Here is a 24,468-nt window from a genome sequence, read left to right as displayed (position 1 = left end):
TAAAGTTGAGTCTTCTCAAAATGAAATGAAAACAAACAAAGAAACAAAAACCTGAGTATAGAATATCATGAATGAATATGTTAAATGAAAGTGATACAGTCACACAGAGAAGATGCAAAAGGCAAGAGTTGTTCCTTGCCTGCTCTATTCCAAACCTGTTTGATGGTTTGGACAGCAGTCACAAGGGATGCTACTGTTCCCTCACTTCTGATACAAAAGCACTCACATTGTTTACTATTGTCAATTTCCTCTCTTGCTCCAAGAGAACTAGAGCAGCATGACTCCTGCAGAGACACTAAACCTAACTCAGGATTAGAAGGGAAAATGACGAATATCCCCTATTTATTATTTTCTTTTCCTTCTTCACTGCTTTTCTTTTACATTATTATTTATAGCTTAGTTAGTGCTGAAGTCATCCAGCCAAATAGCATTTTCTGTTCTACAAAATACAAAATGTATTTCTTGGACAGATTTATAATTGCTCTTAGATTTGGAGAATGATTCATTCCACAAAAAATGGATCCGTTAAAGCATACTCCTGAGATCCTTTGGTAGTTATCATTGAACTGTATCTTAACATACAATGGAATATTTTGAAAAGTTCTGATTTTTCTAGGAAGTGTTCTCTGCAACAGTTTTAACAGCAGTAGCAATTCAAGTCAGTTTTTTCTTCCTCTTTTACTTGTCTTCTACAAGTATGCTCTTTCAGTCATTTTACATGGAAATTGTTCCATGCAGCAACTAAAGTTTTCTTTCAACATTCAACTAAACCTTTGTGAAGAAGTATGAGGTGGAGCAACTAGAGCCAAATATTTACAATTCCATGAATTTATGTCGAGAATAATTTCTAGGGATAGATTAAAAAATGCAAAAAGGAAAACTATTAAAAATGTAATTTATGAATTTATATCAAAATTACTGTTCTCAGTGCATTAGTAATGTATCTGTCTAGAGTAGTGTTGGTTTGTGGAGATGACTGTTGATTCTTTAGTTTGTTTTGCTTTGTCTTGTTTTCAACAGCAAAATTAGATTCTCAACTGAGCTTTTGAGCTTTATAAAATGTGCTTTTTTTTTTTTTTTTTTGAGTGCTCCCACCATCAATAGGTATTGCTATTGACCGCTTTTATGTAACTGGTTTAAATTGTAAGAACAGAAACTGCAAGAGTACAAAATAAGCACTCAAAACTATGAAGGACATTTTGAAAGGGTTTTACCATTGTTGCATTTGATAAAAACATACCAAATAGCATGAGAAAAGGATACAAATGTAAGAGCAAGACAAAAAAGTAAAAGTGTACTGAGTTAATGAATCATTAGAAAAATAGCCTAGTCTCAATTGTCTGATATATCTCATGGAAATTATTTCCAGTAAGAGTAGAATTTTAATTCTACTGTAGGCAGAAATAGCACCACCATAAAATGAGGCTCACTTTAGCCAGAAGCTAAAAAATGGATTTGTGTCATTTAATTACCTACAATTTACTAATAGCACATAGCCTCCCAATGCTTCAAATCAGGCCTTGTCCATGATTTGCTAGCAAAGCTAATACAATTTTAAAGCAATAAAAAATAAAAATAAATAAGAATAAATATCCAACAGGAATATCCAACAGCATGCAGTAGACAACTGTACTTGCTCACTGTGACCACTTTCATTCTGTAACCTTTTCCTCACAACTTCTACATTCCAAATTATGTGTTTAGTGTTTATGTGTATCTGAACTCGCCCAAAGAGAGGTTGGCTCCAGCAGAGAAATCTGGATAGGGAGAAGGCCACTTATGTCTCCAAGGAACTGCTGAGTATCATCAAGGGAGTATCAGTGGGATTGGCTGGAGAACTGACAAGAGAAACCCAGTGCCAAGGCTGGAGCTCCTGCTCCAGTCTAAGCGGACACAACGGGTGGCAGGAGAGTAATGTCTTAATCACTTTATTTTTTTATCCTTTTTGTTGCTGTTTTGAGTTCTCTTTATTTTGAAATTTGAATAGATCTTTTTTACATTTTAAAATACAATTTAGGTTAATTTGAACCTTATGCCTTTTTGTCTTTTGGGGGAGTTTCTCCAAGTGGAATTTTAAACATATTCTGCAGCAGTGGCTAAATCACTATCACATTTTTATGTATGCACAGATGCAGAGAAAGACTACTGTTATGGCAGTGTGCTCACAAAGGATTAAAAAAGGGGGGGACTGTGCACCCTTATGAAATGGTGATGACAAAGATGGCTATTAGCAGAATATTTCTGTAAGTGATGATAAGTTCAGGCAAAATGGCAATTTCACCTTCACATGTCCTAAAAGGAGGTGGCAGAGTAAAAATCAGCTTACTCTTCTCTTCATTTGTTTCTGTCTCAATTGTATTAGTTTGGGTTTGGCTGACACACCACTTGAAATGCTTTTCTGCTCTTTATAATGGGAGTAGCACTGTTAGCAATTTCACTGGCTTGCAAGTATTTTTTGCAAGTATTACTGAATTAGGTCCTGTAATATTGGTCCCTTTAATAACTTACTAATGGATTTCAGGTTTTTGAACAGATATTTTCTTATATTTTTTATGCCTTTGATGTTATTTTTCTGTCTTGCTAACCTCACTTTCTTTATTGTTGACATTTCCATTATTTTCCTTTCCATCCTCTATAATAACTTCATGTCATTTGCAATGAAGTTGGTAAACACTGATCATACCTCTTTTACATCTGTTGTTTTTCCCTACAGTAAGAATCATTTTTATCCATCCATTTTCTTCTGTATTTCTTCATCCCCTTGCTTTCAACAACAAACATGGTACCATTTTTTCCTCTGTCTCCTTTCTCTGCATCAACAGAAGAAATCTAGACTTTGGTTTATCATCAAAGACCTAAATAAAACACATCATCGGGAAGTCACTTGCTACAGTGGTACATAATTGTTCTTTATTTCAGTCTGCTTTAATATCATATCACTCCAAATTCCTTATCCTTCTTTCAAAAAAAAAAATTTAAACCTGTGTATGTCAACTGAGATTCATACCAGTTCTTGTGAGAGTATTCTGGAAAATACTTTAATTTTTCTTTCTGAAGAAGTAACTTCTTTTATAAAAGTATAAAATTTTTGACTTGTGCAGAAAAATCTCCCCCTGTTTGCTTCACTATTTCTTTTCAAATTTTCAGGAAAAGTCTATTCTAAATTCAAAATCAAGTCTTCTCTGATTAGCTGTTATAGCTGGGTAGTCTTTTGGTATTCTACATTGCACCTTTTCTGTGGAAATGAAAAACTTCCATAACTGTGTAAAATAAAGCTTTCCACTTTATATAACCTAAAAAGATTATGCTGACATATGCTTACTTTTTCCCCTCAACAAGACTACTTTGACCACTGATTCTTTTTGCAAAGAATGTATATATTAAGATTATTAACTTCCTATTTGATTTGAGCTGTAGGAAGTATTATCAGTCGCCATCAGAGAACACAGGAATCACACCTTTGTTTTATTAGATGCAGTACAAAAACCAGAAAGATGGTGTGTTGCACCACAACTTTTTGATGTAGAGACATGGCAAATACAGAAAAAATATCAATCGAAAATCAGTAAGCTTCATGCTTAGTCATATACTTCTATTTTTCTCTTGTTTTCTTTATCCTAGAATAATTTATCCCCAATCAAATGGCTATATGTTTACTCAAACAAAGCTTTCTTCCTGAGTGACTTTATTTAACTCTTCTTCCATATTTACAAGTGGATGTAAATGTATATGGCTTGCTTTATCCAACTCAGTCAAATGTTTTAATTTCTAGATTAATCTTAAGGTTTACACTCTAGATTACAGGTGCAGCTGGATTTAAAAGAAAGTCTCCTTAATGTCAATACAGACACTGATTTTGTATTAATGGAAATTGGGGTAAAAGTCTAATTCAGGAAGTAACTAATTTTATTATTACTAACAAAACTCAAAGAACAAAAGTAAACAATCTTACCTAAACTATAAACTTCTGCAACAGTAATAAAACAAAAAAGTAACAATATAAATCATGCATACTGAGATCTACCTTTTTTCCACTTTCTTGATAATAATATTTTAGATATCTCCACAATAACATTTCAGAAAACCTACTGTAGCAATACTTGAAATGCAACTAAACTGTAGTTTCAAAATACTAAACTGTAATTTGAGATTCCATTAACTGTCAACTTCTTCTAATTATACTAACAGTCAACGAGAGTCAAATTTGTAAGTTACACAACTGAAAAAGAGAGGGAGAGAAGTGTATTTAACAACCTCACTGGTAAAGGGCATTAAGAGATACAAGTACAGAGCAGGCGAGTGGAAGGAATGCACTGGGGAAGGCTCTAAACATAAGAATAAAAGAAGGATGAAAAAAGTAGAGCTCAAATTCCACCATGGTTTTCCTAAGAAAACAAGAACTAAATGTGTTGCACAGAGATGTTATAAGGTAGAAGGTTATATCTTGGACACATACAAAAAAAATAAATAAAATACTTGCAGATAAATCAGTTGTACAAATGTGATATTAAATAGTTAATTTTAAAATGTATTTTGTGAGCTTTTCTTATGTTATTCTGAGTAATTGAGTTTCTAATGAGAATCTACTTTTTATTAAAAAATAATGAAAGCAGGGATTTAATAGAGGAAATGAATAGGATACAGGTGAGTCTATTATCGGCGAGTTGAACAAACTGAAAAAAAATCATCTGAGTTTAAAAAGAGATTTTTAATTTGTCTTAAATCTATTCTACAGAGGAACCCTACTACTTTTGTTTCAAAGAAGCTTAGCAGCATTTTTTATTGTTGTTTCAGTCATAATATTCTTCTTTCTCTGTATGGTCCTTCATATTGAAAAAACAATAAAATTCTAAGTATACATAGTTTCCTCAGCAGTTTAAAGTATTCCAAGTTATGTCTAATGCTAACATGTCATATGGATATAGATACTTCATTGAAATTCTTCAAAGAGATCTGTGGAAAAAGATGAGAAGTAGCACTGTTGAGGAAGGTATTTTTTTCTTAGCACTCAGTGATCATATTTTTGTATAGTTTCTATATCTTAAATTTGAACTGTACAATCTAAGAAGAAAACTTATATTCCGCAACTAATAACTTATAATTGTGCAAGTTATAATTACTGGAACTAAGAGAAGCTACAGTATGGAAAATAGGCTATTGTCCAGCAAAACTAAATACTTCTGTCTGATTTCCAACATTTATACCTAAAGTGTTCACCATTCAAAGGTGCTTATCTGTAGTTAGCTCTTGAAATGATGCTCCTTCAGTGCTGGCACCCACAGCAATTGTCCAGTTTGCTTACAGCATAGCCTGTTTCTACCAGCACTTCTGTTCAAATTGTAAAGGATACACTGGCTCTTCCACATGCACAGTCATCACCACCAAGCCCCCACAAAAAGCATCTCACTTAGTTCCACATGATATGACTTGAGACCCTACTTTTCGTAAGGTGCTGGAAAAGATCCTGCCACTAGAGTCTCAGGACATTCCCAGCTATGGTAACTGATAGGCGGTGTGAACAGGCTGCTCATAACTTTCCTATGACCAGTTAATACATGGCAAATGGCTGAAGAGAGAACCCCCAAAATAGTATAAGAACAAGCTCAAAGCAAATTTCCAGCTGTGTTGCATTAGTTCCACTCCCTGGAAGACTGCCTGCTTCAGTGTACCAGGTGAAGTGGTGCCATCAAAACAAGTGTACAGGATTTGACTAGCACAGAGCAGCACAACAGGAAGCTGTGCAAGAGGAAAGCTCTATCTACAGTAGGCTTCTTCTGTGACTCACAAGCTGTACATTTCTCATAAAGCAAGCTGCAAAACCTCCGTGTTTGGCTTAATGTATATTATTTTCTTTAGCTTTCCTTCAGAGGCAGCAGCACTACCAGTACCAGGCATTTGGGACAAACACTGAAGTATAGGATCTCTCAGTCAACATATATTGAGTGGATTACCTGAAATTCTTGTAGATTCTGAGCAGTTTTACAGATTTGGGGAAGTTTAAGAAAATCTCTTCTACTACTAGAGAGAATTCATCAAGAGGAGGAAATCACATATATTTCCAGATCTTAACATGGAGTAGAAAGGCAGAAGAATGATCGAGAAGGTGATTTAAATAAAATAAATAAATAATAAGAAAGGCTATATAAAGTTGCTTTGAAATCTCCTCTCCTTAAAGGATAGAATAGTAATTGCACAAGTGCAAAAACCAAAACAGCTGACTGCACTGATTTGAAATCCACCTTTTTTTCTCACATTATATACAATTCCTCAAATATTGATTGCCATTGTTTTACACCAGTTGTATGCTTTTGTAGTTTCTATGACAGTGATGTTATATACCAGCTTAAAACTAAAATGATTCAGTGGCTGATGGGGTCCTGAAATATTTTCACTGCCATATACAAACCCCTGTACATGTATGCATGAAGTAAGCAGACATAGATATATTATGAACACTCACAGATGTTCTGTCTCCCCAAGCCTTTTCTACATGGTGTTGTGGTAAACGGTGCATAATAGTGTGCATTATTTTGCCAGTCTGAAATGCCATAATCTAACATGAGCATTTATGAGCATGAGCACTACAAGAAGGACAAGGAGGTGCTCGAGATGGTCCAGAGAAGGGCAATGAAGCTGGTGAGGGGTCTGGAGAACAAGTCTTACGAAGAGCGGCTGAGGGAGCTGGGATTGTTCAGCCTGGAGAAGAGGAGGCTCAGGGGAGACCTTATCGCTCTCTATAGGTACATTATTAAAGGAGGCTGTAGCGAGGTGGGGGTTGGTCTATTCTCCCACGTGCCTGGTGACAGGATGAGGGGGAATGGGCTAAAGTTGCGCCAGGGGAGGTTTAGGTTGGATATTAGGAAAAACTACTTTACCGAAAGGGTTGTTAGGCATTGGAATGGGCTGCCCAGGGAAGTGGTTGAGTCACCATCCCTGGAGGTCTTTAAAAGACGTTTAGATGTTGAGCTTAGTGATGTGGTTTAGTGGAGGACTTGTTAATGTTAGGTCAGAGGTTGAACTAGGTGATCTTGGAGGTCTCTTCCAATCTAGACGATTCTGTGATTTCTTATCAATTACCACTAGGGAGGAAATAGTACCAGAAAACTTCAAAATGCTAAAGAATGTTGCTGATACAAATACCAGTGTCAATTATTGTTTAATCAAAACACAACCATCCCAGCCAAAACCAGTGCCTAGAACTATCCGAGTAGAAAATGAGGGGTTATGAGATTCTCATAAGATAAAACAAACATGGGAAATCAGATAACAAATAAACAGTGAATGTAAAGCGTGCTTACACTTGAAGAGTATCTCAGCATAAATATGACCACTTAGGTAAATGGACTCTAAGATATATGACAAAACTGCTTACCTTAGAGTACTTGATTGACTGATAAGCTTGAGAAATGTGAGAGCTGATGAACCAAAGAGCTCCTGTGAAATCATATAAAATAAGAATATCATTATGTTGTAGCACAGAGAATAAATTTCCTCCAAAATAATAAAAATCTTTTAAAAACAATAAAAAGTCTTTTATTTAAGAGTATGTGAATATCATAACACTTTTATAGGCCTGAAGGCATAGATCTATTTGATCACACCTCTGATCTCTCTATTCCCAAATGCCAGTGGTGTGATCATCACGGAATATCTTCCATAATGATTTGGTCCTACATTTAACTCCATGGAATCATTCCAGTCTTTTTTTTTTCTTCTTTCCAGAAACATGTTCTTGCTTTCAATTCAATTCATTTTTTGTCCTTTAAAATACAGAAACAATAGCTAAACGCAGATGATTTACAGATGCTAAATGAAGATAAGTTACAATAGCTAAATGCAGATAAGATAACAAAGATACCTTTTATTCTTGTATTGACTTTAAAAAAAATAAAATAAAAAAAACCATCCACTACACCAGTGAAATGATTCAAACTCAGATCTGCCGAGTGTAAAATGCTTTGGTTTTCCTTTTTTTTTAAAAAAAAAATATTTTAATGTAAATCTCTGAGTGTTAAAATTAGAAAGAGAAAGTTTAAATAATTGCTTAACACACTAATGCTTCCTACCTTAGTTCACTGATCTGGTAGTCTCCAGGCCCACTTTGATTCCATTGGGATTTTGTGCTCAGAGACCACAATGAATTTCTGAATTTATGCTCTGTTGCCACACAAGTCGTCTATTTATTTTTATAAGTGACAAAGATTGCTTCTAGACAGGAAAAAAAAAAGCCATAACCTTTGACAGTATTTGAGTACAACAGCTCATTACAGAAGAGTAGACAAGAACAGAGGTTTAGCTTTGGTGAATAAGAAGTTACCATAATCTCAAATTTTATAGAAAGTGTGTCAAGTGGTGAACAACTAGGGTTGGGAAGACCAAATGGGTGAAAGTTGGATATGTCAAGGGGCAGGAAGATGCAGAAATAAAGGTCTTCCCTATCATATTAAAAATGTCAGAGTTTTAAGAAAATAGGGGGTTGGTCCAAAGCCAACATCCATTCACTCTGGTGCTGCTTTGTAAATAGAACAGAAGTAATTTTAGTTGTTTTAACAAAGACAGAAAATTGCTGCCTTGTCTACTGAGCACTGCAAGAAGATCAAGATTATGCAATGATTCTGAAGTTCATATTTTCCAGAAATGCTCGGATTTCCCAATCAGTCCATGGCATTAGGCACTCCTTTTCTTGATATCACAATCCTGAGAGAAGCTAAACTTTTCTTTGATTTAAATACCTTCAGTGTTTTCAAGCAGAACAGGACCATTAGGAAGGACATTATAGCCTTGGTTCACAGACTATCATGAAAATTCTCCTTCAAAATTGATAACAAAAAAATCTTTTTAGATTTCCTTTCCCTAAATTCCACTAATGCACAGATTCAACTATTCTACAGAGTTCCACCCAAAGAATAGAGTTAACCTCACAGAAAATCCATAAACGTTTTTTTCAAAAATGATTTTTCAAAGAAACCCTCAGCCTGAAGCTTAGCCTAAGGATGTTATTCCTTTAGAACAGTTGTAAGAAAATATATTTTCTGAGGAATAAATACATATGGAACCAGATGCTATTATTTGTGTAAACTGTTAGTGCACCATGGAAAAAAAAAATTTAAAAAATATATATTTTTTTAAGGCAAGTGAGCCAGTCTTATAAAGAGTATAAATACTTCCCTAAATCAAGAACATACAATGAAGTCAGAAGAACCGAATAGTACTTGTAGTACTTGAAGTGAGGCAGGTGCTGAAGTTCTCATTGCTTGGCTTTTATTTTAAAATAAAAAAATAAAAAAATAAAATAAAAAATCTCAAATACTGACAGTTGTAATGTAGTTCAAAACTTTCATTAAATGATTCAATAAATATTTGAATACCTATGGAACAGGGAGAAATAGGTCGTGAATAGTATAAATATTTATTATTCTTTTGCCTATCCTACTGTTCATGCTAATTAGGAAAATAAAGTTATTAATATACACTAAATGACTAAAATAAAGCACCTGATTCTAGCCTCTAAGAATTATTCTCAGGAAATCAAAATTCCAGTGGTGTAAGTGTAAACAAAAACAGGTGACTATACCATCAGGGAAATTTCACAAACCTTGAAAATATTCTGTGGTAATTTCCTAATATTTATTATTAATTTTATTTTAAAGTATCTTACGCACCAAGAAATACACTGTTTCCTGTGAAACATGAATCAATTATTTTTCACAAGGCCCACTCCATTAGTCGTTAATTCTACAATATCATAAGAATTGATCCATGATATAAAACTAACACAAATTGGTATTTAACGGAAAGAAGGTACTTAAAGACTTGTAATAGAACTAGCAATGAACTTCTTAAGTGAAATAGCCAGCAAATAAATCTCTTAGATTTTTATATCAAGCTGCATACCATGACAGTAATTGCATATATGGCATGGCAGAGATCCCATGTGTAGCCCTACAATTGTCTTGCTAAGAAGCTGTTAACAATTCAAAGAGAACTCAAAAAATGGCAATACCAAGTGAACATATGAAAGTAGTTTTTGAAACAGAGAAAAAGGAAGGCACATATACCTTGGTTAAAATAGAAATTACAAATGAATGGCTTAGGAAAATAACAACCTGCTACTGAAGGATGTAAATCTTTCACTAAATAAGTGAAAGGAAGATGTTAATTGGTCCAGGAAAGCAGGAACACTGACAAGTTTAGCCAATAAAAATAAAGGTCAAAACAAAAACAAAACAAACAAAACCAAAAAAGCCAAACAAAAATGACATTGTAAATAATTTAATTGTGAAACAATATCTTAAGGTAAACAAAAGAAATTGTATAATTTTCTTCATTTAAATAATATGCTTAAATCAAAGCATTAGAATACATATTGAGCCCCCCACTTCAGCAGCTATTATTTTGCACTAATAAAATATCCCAAGCCTAGTGATAATATCAAAGACTACTAGACTGGAGCAATTAGCTAGAAAAAAAAATAAAAAGAACAGCACATTATAAGAAAGTCTTACTTTCTTATATCTATTGCTATTGTACCTATATAGCTATTACATCCATCAGCATTTTTCAGGCAAGACTACATGCTTCCAATATTTCAGATAGAGTAAAAGCAAAAATTCCTGTATAAAAGTCATTTGTAATTATAAGAAGACAAGAGAAGCACTGAAAAGAGAGAAAATTCTTACAGTATTTGATGTTATTTTTGATTGCCTGAAGCATAGAGAGCTAAACACAATAAATACATGCTGATTACTTAACTTAATTTTTCCTCTTTCTGCAAGTAAAACCTCTACTGACATAGCATAATGCAACTTGTTCGCTGAAAATCTGAAGAAATAAGTCAAAGTTGATTTTTCTCGCAAAATCTATAGGACAAAATATACACATGAAACTGAACTTAGCCTCTCAAGACATATAAGCATATAACAAAGAAAACTAACTTAGAGCAGCAGAAGCTGGTATATTTATCAGTGAGGTATATTACATGCTAAATAGAAAATTTCTCATGGATGTTCCTAACTAAGTTGTTATTGCTATCCATTACAGAAGTTGTTTACAACAGAAAATGATAGTAGAAAAGTATTTTTAGCTGCCTTAGAGGATACAGCAACTGAAAACAGCAGAACTCATGTTGTTGCACACCAAGATGTTCTTGTGTACCAGGTTGCTCGGTGTCAACTGCCCTCACACTATTCTTTGAGAACCTTTGCTGTAGAAAAGGTTTTTTTACTCCAGCCAAAATGGCTTCTTAACTTTTATTTCTTTTTTCACTGATTTTCAACTACTTTCACAGCTAATATTTAAGTAATATCATTGCTGCAGTTAGACCACTATTGGTCAAAGCATCTTTTCAGTGTGGTAGGACTGCTGATTTCAGGCTTCCTACAGTCCTTTAATTCATTCTCATTCAAAATTTCCTTTTTTTTTTTTTTTTTTTTAAATGCAAGATGAATCTTCAGATAATTTTGCTTCTCTTAAATGACTAAATATTCTGTCAGTGTTGACTGTTCTTGCGAAGGTAGTTTCTTTGTACTAAATTTTGGAATGATGAGTCCTGCATATGACCTTGTGTCACATGACGGTATGTACCTAGCAATGGTAATGAAGTGGTAAGGAGAGAATAGAGGAATCTGGAGTAAACCTACACTGAAACTTGGATATTTTTACATTATTTGTTAGGTAAATTGGATTGCTCTTCTATGAAATTTCATTGAAACTAATTATGCCTGTGTAGATTGCCTTCCTTTACGTTCCATTCAATTGACTCCACCAGAATTGAATTTCTATTTTGTGAACAATTTCCATTTTGATTTAATATCTTCTTGAATAATTTAAAAATGAAGAGTTGAGGATGTACTTATAAAGATATGCATACAAGTGTAAGAAATTTTCCTTGAGAAAGATCAATGGCAAGAACTCTACTAAACTTACTTAAAAATCACTCATAATTGAGATCTGAGTCTTTCAAATAAGATTGTTCTTTTACAATTAAAGAAATGTCAACATTATGTTGATAACCCCTGCTGCACTGTAGCTCAGATTGAAGTAAGACATAGCAGGAGGTATTCAGTAAAAAAAATCTGCTATCAACTGCGAAACAGTTCATCTTTTCTTATACATAGCAACACAGACATCTTTGAAACTAGTGACAGGAGTTTCCCATGCAAAGAACCATATAGTCACATATTGCATAGAGCAGAGAGCAAAGAAGACAATATATGACAATGAGAATGAGTCATTTAGGATTACGTATTTTCACAGGCAACACTGATGTGCAGAAGTTGGAGAATGCTAATTTTCTGGACTTCTGAGGAGTATTAAACACATTGAGATTTTTTAGAAATGTAGTTGGTTAAAAATAAAATGTATTGATGCAACAGGAGATGAAAGGTAGGAAAAATATTAAACACATCTTGCAAGATCAGATGACCATACACCTTTCTGGGTCAACATTTTTATGCCCAGGTGCATTTTTTATGCCTAATGCATTCTTAAATCTGAACACTAGTATCTAAATGCAATTGGAGTGCTTTCTGCTTGTTTCATAAAATGGCACGCAACAATATTCTTATCCAAGATTTCTTCCTAGAAAGACACCTCAAATTCATATGAAACTAGCTACCTCACATTATACCCATTTGGACAAACATGAACTTGGAGAGTAGATTTTCTGCAATGCGTTAGTAACAAATTAAATAAATATACTGGTAATACAAAGAGTAACTTAGTTTGAATTTTATTACTAGAGTTTTACTTCTGCTCCTTTGTATGTGACCTATATTTAGTTTTTTCTGAAAGCAGGCTCCTCCTTAAGCTCTTGCTTTAACCCCAGTCCTGGGGCTGATTAACCCCAAAGCCAACAACAAATAATATCTTCCCATAACTTAAAATGTTTTTTTTTTTTTTTTTAAGTTTATTATTTACAGTTTGCAAATCACTTGAAAGAGAAATGTTTACTAAAAACAGCACAAACCGATGTATTTGTTTTGCTGGCCAACCAAACCATAGGAATTTTATGAAAATTTAAAAACAGAAAATAAAAACATCAGTAATGAAATATATTTCCAATGTCTTAAAATTTTTGGTAGTAACATTTTTTTTTCTGAAAATTTGATATAAAATATTTTCAAGACTTATGCTTCCCTTTACATCTAAATCAATAATATTTTTTCTCTACCTTTATTGTTTCTATGATAAGTTTCTACGATAACCTTAACAGACTGAAAAAAAACATGTGCTCACTTTCAGGTGATACAAGTTATTAGTCCATTTTCTTCACAAAAGGGTTTTTTTCCTACACAAAGTAAAACCCCAAAGCTATCTCTAACCTCATTTAATCCTTTCAATACCTTGATAACCTGCCCTGCAGTATTTTGTCTTTATCACACTCATGAAAGAGAGTGCTTTTGTCTGCAACTTTTCATGGCAACAAAAGTGCACCTCAGACTTGTACTATAAGACATGACACTGCAATGTATGAAACATGAATTATTGAAAAAGTAAAGGAATCCTGAAACAGAATCTCTTTTCCAAAGCCAAAACGTCAGTGCAGGTTATCAGACTGGATAGCCTAAACATCAAACCCAGCCAAAATATGACCTGCAGTGAGATGAGTCAGACTATCTCAGGTTGCTTCCTGACAATCAGGATTTGTATGCTGTCCACCTTCAGTATGAATTTTTCATTGAGAGAGACAACAAAGCAGATAGCTGCACATCCATGTTTAATGCCTTCTAATAATTTCCTCTTTTCCTTTCCAACTCCAAACATGACCACAGATAATGCAGTAAGTGGGAAAAAAAAATAAAACTGCCCTCCCTAACGTCCACACACAGAAAAGGCACCGGCTCCTCCCCACTCCCCAAAAGACTCCTGGGATAGCTCACAGACCCTGCAGTTTTGAAATGTTAAGATTACTAGTTAAACTTAGGGTCTTTAACTTACATATAACATATAGCCACATTCAGTAGAGTGAAGGATGCACGTGGCTCCTTCTCTCCGGGGCTGGCTGAGAGAGGAAAGAATGTGACCTTACTTCCAATTTAGTATCACACACAGACTTGCCTATCACACTATTATTTGTGAAAAACTAAATAAAGTATCCTGAAAAAAAAAGATTAAAAAAAATAAAAAGAGATTAGTGCTGATTCATATGACAGAAATTAGAAGCATTAAGACATTCAATCTAAACATCAAAGCTGAGTAAGACAGAGAATCACACTTAAGTAAAATCTAAGATGGACTTTAAATACCTTTTCCCTCCAGTTTCTTCTTTTCATTTTCCTGAGATTTTTTTTTATACATTCCTCCACTTTCACCAAAACACAAGGAAGTTGTTGATAACTTCTTCACAGTTTTCATGAACAAAGTGAACAATCAGTGCTCCCTTATCAAAAACAAAAACAACAACAAACACACATGAAAACTCTCGAAAAATCCATAGTTACTATATCTTTTTTTCCTAACTGATAATCTTAAACACTTGCTGTAATTTTCTGAAGGAAAAGAATATTCTTTTTAGCACATATTGGAGCAAGGGGACATTTTTATTTGTTGTTACTATTATAGTACTTTTATCTGCTTTTTTTTTTGTGTAATGATTTTTGTATATCAGGATCAAATTCTGCAAGGGATTCGGGAGGTTCACCCTAGATATGCTGAGTGGCTGTCTATACTTGACATGAATAGAAGAATTAGCAGCTATTATGAATGGCTTCCAGCTCTCAAATGATGGAAATATGGGAGGTTAGAGGTCACGTCTTCACATTAATCCCACTGTTTTACTGGCCTTTAATGGAACTCAAACCACATGGCTGCAGAAACAAACTGGATTCAGAATAACTTTGTTATTCTTATTCTCTGTAGGATTGTATTTTCCTTGTTTATAATTAAAAGTTTATGCTTTCTGAAATTAGTATTTCTGACATGTTTGGGCTTTGTTTACATTTCTGGTTTGCAGGGTCATTTTTAGTTCTTTTTTTGCTGGAGTGCTTTTAATCCGCAGGCAAAATGTTTCTATGAGTCATTTAGCCTTTGCAAATGATTTTCTGGTCCTAATGAGTAAGTAGTTTCACTGAGATGTGAGATGAGTTTTCCCACATCAAACTCGATATGGATGCGTTCCTATAGACTGTGTGTTTCTGCCACTATGCTTCTGCCATTACCCTACACAGTTTTGGATTTCTATTTTTCAGTATGCTTGTTCTTTGCTAATTTTAAGCTATGCCTGATATGAGCTCACTCCAGGAAGACAATCACCAGAAGTAAATGCTACCTTGCTTCTGCAAGCATCCACACCTTTTACAGCCTAAGGGAGGCATATTTTACACTAATCTGCTACCCTTGTTCCATGTTCCCTGTCTCCTTTGCCTCCATTATAAACCATTCTACATCAATCCAAGTAATTGAAAACTATATGGGAATTGAATTTGTAAATCAGAAACAAAAAGGGTAACGCTTTTTATGAAGGTTGCAGTCATATCAAAACTCTTTGTCCTCTTCTCTTGCTCACTTTCTAAACCTCAGTTGCTGAGACTAGCACATCATTCACTGAAAGCCAAATCATACATGTAAGAAGAAAAATGCAATATAATTTTAAACCTCCTAGATATATCTGGAGAAGAGATGTATATATCATTAAACATTTTGTCAGGTCAAAACTCACAATAGTCTTCATATCAATTGTTAGTAGTGATTAGAGATTTTCATGCTGAATGTTACACACCACACTTAGGTCAATCCAGTCAGTAACAGCTTGCTCACAGAAGGTGACAAGAAGGACAGAGAAGTTTATTGCTAATGCACAGAACTACCAGTAGGGAAACCAGAACTCTTTTCATAAACTTTTTATATGACATTAAGTAACAGATGTATGTCACCATCTATGAAACTAGAATAATTACTGTTTCCTTTTCATGCGTTTTAAGGAAGGTTTGTCCTCAAACTAAAAAAAAATAATAAATACAAAACAAAACACAAAGGAAATTGCAGAAAATATTTTTCAGACAGTTACTAATAACCAAACATATGATAAAGAGAGAGAGAGATTATATTTTCTCTGGTTTTCATTTGCAGTGTATTTTACTTTTTTTAAATGTACAAATGTACTTCTTGGATTTTTTTTCCTTTTTTTTTCCTTTGCTATGATCTTTCAAATCTTACATGTTCATTGATAATAAAAGTATTGAAGCAATCCTCTGTTTCTTAAGAATTAAGACAATCCTACCTTCTTAAAGCCTGTTCATGATCTACACTTCTATTGTTATGCCTCAATTCTTAGGTCACATTTGTGAAACATAATTCACTGATCTTTTTCCTTACATTTTATTTTAGCCGTATCTGGTTATAATGCTAGCAAGAATTCTGTTTCCAGACTTCTCTACTTGCAATAGTGCTTTGCAGATCTTCTGGTATTGGTCCTCTCCAGGAAGAAGAGTTAAATTAGTTCTAATGATTATTATAAAATGACCACATGGCATGAAATTTACCAAATATAATTGTGGGTGGTGACATTTCAAGGCTTGAAAGTTAAACTTTTTTTCTTCCCTTTCTAAAAGTAAACAAAGTAAAAACTTTGTTCAACAGATATATAAGGCTTTTGTGATCCACAAAACTATTTAGAGAAGTTATTTTAGTTAAAAAGGAAAAAAAATCCTAACAAAAACAATAGACTATCTTCATTTTAGTTTGACATTGTCACATCTAACTGTAGCATGAAACTCACCTGAAACAGTCAAAGGGGACTGCTCTAGTTCTTGATTGTTGCTGCTACAATCTGGTCTAGGATATGACGACAACATCCAGGACCCCACAGCTTTGAGCTAACTGCAGCAATGGTAACAGCTGTATTTCTTCCATCTTCAAAGCCAGCTATGTGGAATACAGGACTACCTAAGCATGGAAAAACATAACCATCATGTAAGATTTTGTAGGACAGGGAGGAGGGTTTCACTTAGTTTCATTATTTGTCAAGAGAGACCTTACATGCATTAATTCTGTCCCCTTTTGTCATGACAGACAGGTTACGTAAATATGAGACAGTATGAACAATTGGCTTTCCTGGTGTGACAGGCTACACATTACACATCCATAATTACCTTGGACTTGTAAAAGGGAGAGACAACTGTGGACTACTGACAGTATACCATTAACGATGAAGCTCACATGAATGAATGGACAGGTTAAGCTGTATGTGCTTGCCAAATTTCTACTCCTTTAGACAATTAATACAAGATGCTTAGGAAACAGATGGTCAGGCATCTAAAAGTCAAATCAGAATCTCTCTTATGGTCCATAGGGAACAGTTACTGGCAACAGAATTGAAGGAGATTAACATGTTGTTGACAGCCTATTCAATCTTCTCTATCATTTGTTTAAAAGAAGTAATTATTCTCTGCAAGACACCTGACTTACCTTTCTATCCTTCTAGTGAAATTCTGCCTGAGAGAAGACCTACAAGTGTTTTCTGTCACATTGAGTTTAGACATCTCTGAAGCACAAGAAGCCACAATACTGGTGTTCTCAGTATCTAAAGAGGCATTTGGGGAAATGCTAGTCCTTGCCAGCATGCCTGTCAGGAGTTAGGAATGTTGTGTTCTTTTATTCAGCTTAACTTCACTTTTTAACCTGGAGAATGCTATTGTATTCCCTTTTATTATAGACTAGATAAGCAAACTTAATGGGAAGTTAGCCCAGTGATGGGTTTAGTCACTTTGAAATTTTACCAGTCTTTGCAAATCATATACTTTGTTGCTTTTCACATGAAGCCTTTCAGTTTGTTTTCTGTCAGTAGGGCACACTATACTGCTGTGTAGCGTAGATATAACACTATCTGACTGCTTAAACAGAACCTTTATCATTTGTCATATGGTGCTTTTTTGTGCCTCATAAAAAGGCACCATTTTCTTCTTCTAGTCTCTTCCATGGTGTCACAAAAATAGCCTTATGGATAGTATATCAGCAACTCCAGGAGATGCTGCTGGGCTCCTGAAAAACTTGGACAGGTGGAAACATTCTGATATTTCTTTTTCTTGTTGCATTTCACAAGACCATTCCCTTGTTCTGGAGTAAGTATTCGAGAATACTGTCCCGATTTTTCTGCCCCATAAATTGATAGGGATTAACCCTGACATGCACTCAGGTCTTTTGCTGAATAGGAGTTCAACAAAAAAAGTCCCTTTATACACCCAAGCCCTTGGCAAATTTAAGATGGACTAAAAATCTCAGACCACAACAGTTTGTGCCCTCACTGTGCATAGATTTGTTATAGCATTTTGAGAAAGCACAATCAGATACTGTACTGACATTCATATCGACAGAATTCCCAAGGGATATTTTGCCTTCCTTAAACTATACTTAGAAACAATATTCTAGACCACAACATCTAAAAAAAATGGTAAAAAAAAAAAAGGAAGTTGAATCTTTAGAATAAGATTTATTCTGTTGCCCTTTGATGAAGGACAAATTTGTGTATGCTATCAAACAGTAGATAATTATAAAACTGTATCAAAATACTTCATACAGACACTGAAACTACTTTCCTTTGATTTTAGGTATTCAGAAAAGCTACATTTTTGTTGTTGTTTATAAGAAAGAGATAGCAAAGTATACTAAAAGTAGAATTAAATTTATTCCCGTTTTTTTTTTATTATTATTATTATTTTATTTTTTTAAACCTGGAAAACTTCAGAGTTTAGAAACCAGGCAGGATTTTTTTCTATGTGAAGATTGGTCTACGTAATTCCCATGAACAGATAACTTTTAAATAATATTAGACCACAGAGAAAATGGCTCAACTACAAACATCTAATGAGTATTATCAATGAGAAAGTATAGCATTTGATCAATCAATGTCTCTGCTCTATATGAACTCTATTTTGCATTGGTAATTAACACATACAGATCAACTTACATTAATGTAATATATTCCAATCAGGGAACCAGTTGAAGAAAGTGAATCTCAGCTGTTCATATGGTCCAATTTGTGTTTTTGTTTGTGTTTTTGTTGTTGTTTTTCTAAAATACTGATATTTATAATTGTTGATTATCATTATAAAATGATGTTTGTAATACTTTGGTACAATAAAGGTAGTTTTGAAATGGGTTCATTCTTCCTTTGATGTTCATAGACATTGATGCTCATAAGACAGGACTCCGGTCATTTTATGATTTTTTTCATTTAACTATTGGCAACTTTTTGAGAACATTGCACAAGAAAGCATTTACGAACAATACTAAGATAATCTTGCATTGCTGAAAGGATGAAATAGAAAATCACAAAACCCACACAGCACTAGATACCTGGAGAGCAATTTGTTAATATTTGGATGGGTTGTAAGAAAGTCTACTATCTCAGTTTGATATCTCTAATCCTCTAGACAAAGGAGTCCTAAGTGTAAACAAAAGTTTCTAACAGTTTGGGCTTTTTTTTTCTTCTTCTTTTCTACAGATGGAAGAAATGACTATTCTTTCCCCCAAGCTCAGTTGACAGCTCTGATGGTTTGATGTCAATTTACACTATGTAAAACAAGGTAATGAATCTGCACTTTATTTCTATGTACAAGAAGGTAATCTCCTCCTTGAAATCATGAATTATTTCTTTATTATGAATAACAAAAAGAAAAAAAAAAGATTTTTCTCGCTTTGTTCTATGATATGATATGAATGTATGTTTACACCAAACTTATGAAATGGACTGCTGTATACCTATTGATGCACTGGAGATCAAAGATGGCACCCACAAAACTGACAGAAATCCCATGTATTATTCTTGGCTTTTCTTTTGTGAATTGTGAATATTCTGACAAATTCTACCACTGATCATACATTAACAGACAGCAATTTTTACTATTAATATAATCAATCTCAAAGACATAATTAGCCTTATATGGCCTTTTAAGGAAGTTTAAAGATGACAAATTTTGTAGGAGATACCATTTAAATTTGTGCTCAAGCTCAGTATTGTCTCAGACTTTCAAATTGCCCTCTTCCACTTATTTGTCGTAAATAGAGTATTCTTATCCCCAAATGCAAAAGTTTCCCCTCATCTTTCATGAAATTCTACATGTACTTAGCATAATACAATAGTGTGTGAAAAGACTTGGTTCATTGAAGAACATAAATTATAATTAACTTTACAGTCTGATACAGCTTGTCTTTCTACTTTAGTTTCCAATTTTGTACACTGTAGTTGTCTGTTTGACTTCAGCCTACTTTTGATCTAAGAATCTCAAAAAAAAGTCAATTACAGATGACTCACAAAGTGCTTTCAAGGTAATTAACTAAGAATCCTTATTAAGACCTATATGCAGATTATAATGATTGACACTAAGCAAAATCTTAAATTAATGTGTGAACCTCCACAGACTTCCTCACAGGTATAACCATATTTACATGCAGATCCTCAAATGACTTCAAAGTTGTTCATAAGTAAGCCTTTACAAATCTTACCCCTGCTTGCCAAAATATCCTTCCTAATCTCCTAATTCGTTTATTTATGAGTAAAACACTTGGAATCATTTGACATTAAATAGGGAATATGTGATGGCAATAATTACCATCATTTTGAAAATGTTGAATATGAAGTAGGAAGACCTAAAATTTCATAATTCAAATCACATTGACTGATCCTGAAAGAACACACTTTTTTTTTTTTTCCCTGATCAGTGTATTTCAGTACAGATCCCTATCTTGGTTTTCCCTGTTTTCATATACAGACTTGCATAAAAATTTCTGAGCTTATACCAACACAGAAATAACAAAAAAGATTTTTTTTTTTTTTTAATGTTTAAGGAAGATAAAGGCTCTTCAAAGAACACAGTCCCGAAGACACTTCTTTAATTAGTCACCAATTCTACTAAATCCTTTCCAAAACAATTAAACTCTGTTATAAAACCAGGCAAGATTTTTCTTTCATTCCTCGTATTCTGATAACAAACTGCATTTTCTTTTTCAGGCTAACTTAAATAGTAGGACGTTTGTATCCCTCTGTTCTGGTATCTATATTTTCTTAGCTGTTTTTCCCCTCACTACTCTTAACTATCATCTCCTTCTTCCACTACGATATATTTATAGACCATCCAGCTTTTGTTTAACAATACCGTTAGCCAAGCTTTTACAGATTCCTGTTAGTAAATACATTACTCATTTCCATGTTGATCTTGAAGGTAAAGATATCTCTTCCTTACAGTTAGACCAAATTTAGACTACTCACTTTTTAAAATGGATGATCCAGTATTTCACAGAACAATGCTAACTGACCAATCCTTCCAAAGGCTGCATAATCCCCGCTTCATTTTTTTTTTTTTTACAAGTGATTTACATCTGTGACTTCAAGTAACCTGTGACTAACTTAGAGAACTGAAACATTTTTTTTATTTCTACTTGTAGCCTCTCCATTGTGTAACACAAACTGTTGCTAAATGTACGTTTTGAACTCTGAACTACTGAATTTTATTCTGTTTCTATTACCTTAATGCTTAAGAAATCTGTCTTATTGTATCTCAGTCCTCCTCTGTACTATCAGCTTTATCGCATCATCAAATTTCCACTGCCCGAGCATTACAATGCATCAATGAAAAATATTAAACAGGATTTGTGCTAATACTTATGCTTGAATTTCACTACCATCCTCCTAAAAATCCAGCAATTGTCTAGCCAACATAACATCCTTAACCATCTTGTGTTGCTGTCTTTCTCCTTATGGTATTATATCAAATGCTTTGCTGAAATTAGATTAAAGCTATTGAATTTCCCTGTCTAGACAATCAATCAGTTGTTTTATCAAAGGCATGTACAAGGTTAGTCTGACACAATCTACTTTTGATAAACTGATGCAGTATTTTCAACAGTTATTCATTTACAACCTTGTCCCAAATACTTACTTTAGGTATTTATTCATAAGTCTTGAATACTATCGAGAATAGGCTAATCAGCCTGCAGTTGCTTTTTTATAAGCTAGGTACTATATTTTCCCGTCATATGATGCTATGCCAACTCGGCAGTTTCATTACAAACTCCTGCTACTAACTGTTGATTTCACAAACCAGCTGTTTTGAATTTCTGAGACTAAGAACATCCAGTCTGTACACTATTCAAACAGACACTTTTTTTGTCACCTTTCCCTAAAACATATTTGAATCAAACTGATTCTTTTATCCATCAAATACTGAATGAGGATTCATTATTTGCTCTAGCAGTAATATGCAGTGAGTGCCCCCGTCCTCCATTTTAATTTATTTCTCCTTTTGCTGACCTGAGAATCTACTTCATCAGCTGGAGACATAACTTTTAAACACTCTTCCTTAGTCTGTTCCTCAGTATTTAAATGCGATTCCACTGCTGACAGCTGAAGGAATAAGAAGGCAAATTAATCAGCCTAACATATACCTCCAGTACACTGGCAAAATAAATAAATAAATAAAAATCTAAAAATAGATATTTTTTGCAGCCCACAGAATTCAGACTATAATTTCACTTCCTCCCCTCCCACCCCCCTTTTTTTTTAATTGTGGTTGTTTTGAAGAACCTTGGTAAAAACGCAATATGGCAGCCTTATTTTTTCTAAAAAACTGTCATTCCTACAAACAAGGCTTTCATGCTTTTTCGTTTTGTTATATAGTGATGGTGTTCCATAACTTCTTTAATATAAGGATGGAGTTGAAATGAGTATATTCTACTTTTTAGAACTCAAATGTATCCACCGAGTACACTGAGTAGTTCATTTGTTAGGGCTCCATTTGTTAGGGCTCCATAGTAAAGTGCAACCATGCTGTTTTTTTTTTTTTTTTGCATGATATTGTAATGATAGCTTCTGTTTTTATTACAGGGTGAGCCGTGTTTTGACAATCTGAGGAACTAATACAAATGCTTTGATTCAATAATCTTCAAAAAATGTTGTTGTTATTGCTTTTAAGATCCAATAAAACAACAAAAACATTCTTTTGGCAGAATGACCCTATGGTCTTCAATATTTGCAATTCCATTTTCACATTAAAAATTTGAGGATGCCAGCCTAGGCAATTTAACCTGGTTGCTTTATAACTACAACTTCCATTTTAAATTCTAAGTTCATGAACATGAAAGGAAGCACAGTTCCTGTTCACATAATGTCCTAAACATACCTGAGCTTCAGTATCGTCGAAGCTAATATGTGCAATCTTGCTTCAAGAGACTTCATATCAATAAATATGTCACAAATGCTGCCTTGTTAATGTTGAATTACCTTAATTGAGTTGGCATTTGATTCTGTTAATCAACATTCATCTTATCTTAGTTGAAATAGTTTAACCTGAGTTCAATTAAATTCATTTTCAGGCTCATTCTTAGAAAATTGCATACACAATTATACTTTGCACAGGAATATCTATATTGTCAAGAATGAGAACTGTGATATTTCAATTTCTGTATATGCCCCCAAATAAAAGTTACATCTGATTTCCCTAACTGTTCTCTTACAATTAAGATTTTGGACCCAAGCATTTAACCTACTACACCATTTTTCTCTATTGATTGTATTTTCCTAGCAGGGATTAATAAGGAATACATGCTCATTCTCTCTTCTCTTAAAAAAGAAGGAGAAAGAGCAAGTGAAGCCATCAGGCAGAAAGTTCAAAGCAATCTAAGGGAAGGTAGATACCTAACTTAACTGTGGAGTGATTTTTGCTACAGGATGTTCTGGATACTGAAATTTACATGGCCTGAAAAAGTAACAGGACAAATACCTGGAGAAAAGATAGATCAGTGATTATTAGACATATAAATACCACTTCTTGCTGAGAAATACCCTGAACTTTGGAAGCTAGGTTAGAATTCCTGGGAAGTATCACTTCACATTTAGCCTGTTTTTGTTCCCTGTCCTAGACATACGTAACCGACTGTTGTTTGCTGCCGAAGAGAGGTCACTTGGCTTAAGATGTATTTGATCTATACTTACATATCATTATACATATCTGTATGTTCTAACTGTTCGGATATTCAGAATTATAATCCTGTTCAATGACATACAAAGACATTCACCACTTGTACAATGTTTAAACCAGCACAACCCAGTAATATCAGGGAAGTCCTCTCCTGACTACATTATTGTAAATGATGAAGGAACTGCAGGAACAGTAAGTGATGAAGGAACAGCACCTTCAGGAACAGGTGCTGTCTGCAATAGACATGAACGAAAAAGTGCAAAGACGTGATCCTTTCTGTGGTCCACTCTTTTCTCTGGCTGGCCTCTGTTGTTCATGTCTACTAGTAATCACCATCTGTGTCAGTATAAGTTACTTTAAGGAGCAAAATAACTCAGTATTTTTTCCAGTAAGAAAATTGCTATGAGTCCATACTGTGGTAATGCCATTGAATGCAGACATGTCCTACATAAATACAAAACATGTCAATAAATTTTGCAGTCACATCTCTTGATACATTTCATCTGTTGTAGCTTTTTTTGTTTTCAATTTTTTAAAGAAATTGATCCAAAAGTAT

The 24,468-nt window shown here is 34.0% G+C and overlaps 1 long non-coding RNA gene across 12 annotated transcripts in view; it reads right to left on the bottom strand.

Annotated features, from left to right (window-relative positions):
* LOC118249612 (uncharacterized) overlaps window positions 1–24,468 on the bottom strand; it is a 148,020-nt gene that overhangs the window by 17,466 nt on the left and 106,086 nt on the right. For 10 of the 12 annotated variants that reach the window (XR_007708208.1, XR_007708205.1, XR_007708202.1 and 7 more), the window contains 4 exons: window positions 16,718–16,884; window positions 14,247–14,380; window positions 8,067–8,208; window positions 7,373–7,434 (listed from right to left, as the gene is read on the bottom strand). This is a non-coding gene — a long non-coding RNA (uncharacterized LOC118249612). Of the gene's footprint in view, window positions 1–4,729; window positions 4,954–7,372; window positions 7,435–8,066; window positions 10,860–14,246; window positions 14,381–16,717; window positions 16,885–24,468 lie in introns of those variants that run through there. The other 2 variants (XR_007708210.1, XR_007708200.1) reach the window with 2 other exon arrangements.

The sequence above is a fragment of the Cygnus atratus genome, chromosome 4, assembly GCF_013377495.2.
Source record: "Cygnus atratus isolate AKBS03 ecotype Queensland, Australia chromosome 4, CAtr_DNAZoo_HiC_assembly, whole genome shotgun sequence".
In the NCBI taxonomy this organism is placed as follows: Eukaryota; Metazoa; Chordata; class Aves; order Anseriformes; family Anatidae; genus Cygnus; species Cygnus atratus.
The sequence above is the reverse complement of the archived record's forward strand: the minus strand, read 5'-3'. Positions and strand labels throughout refer to the sequence as shown.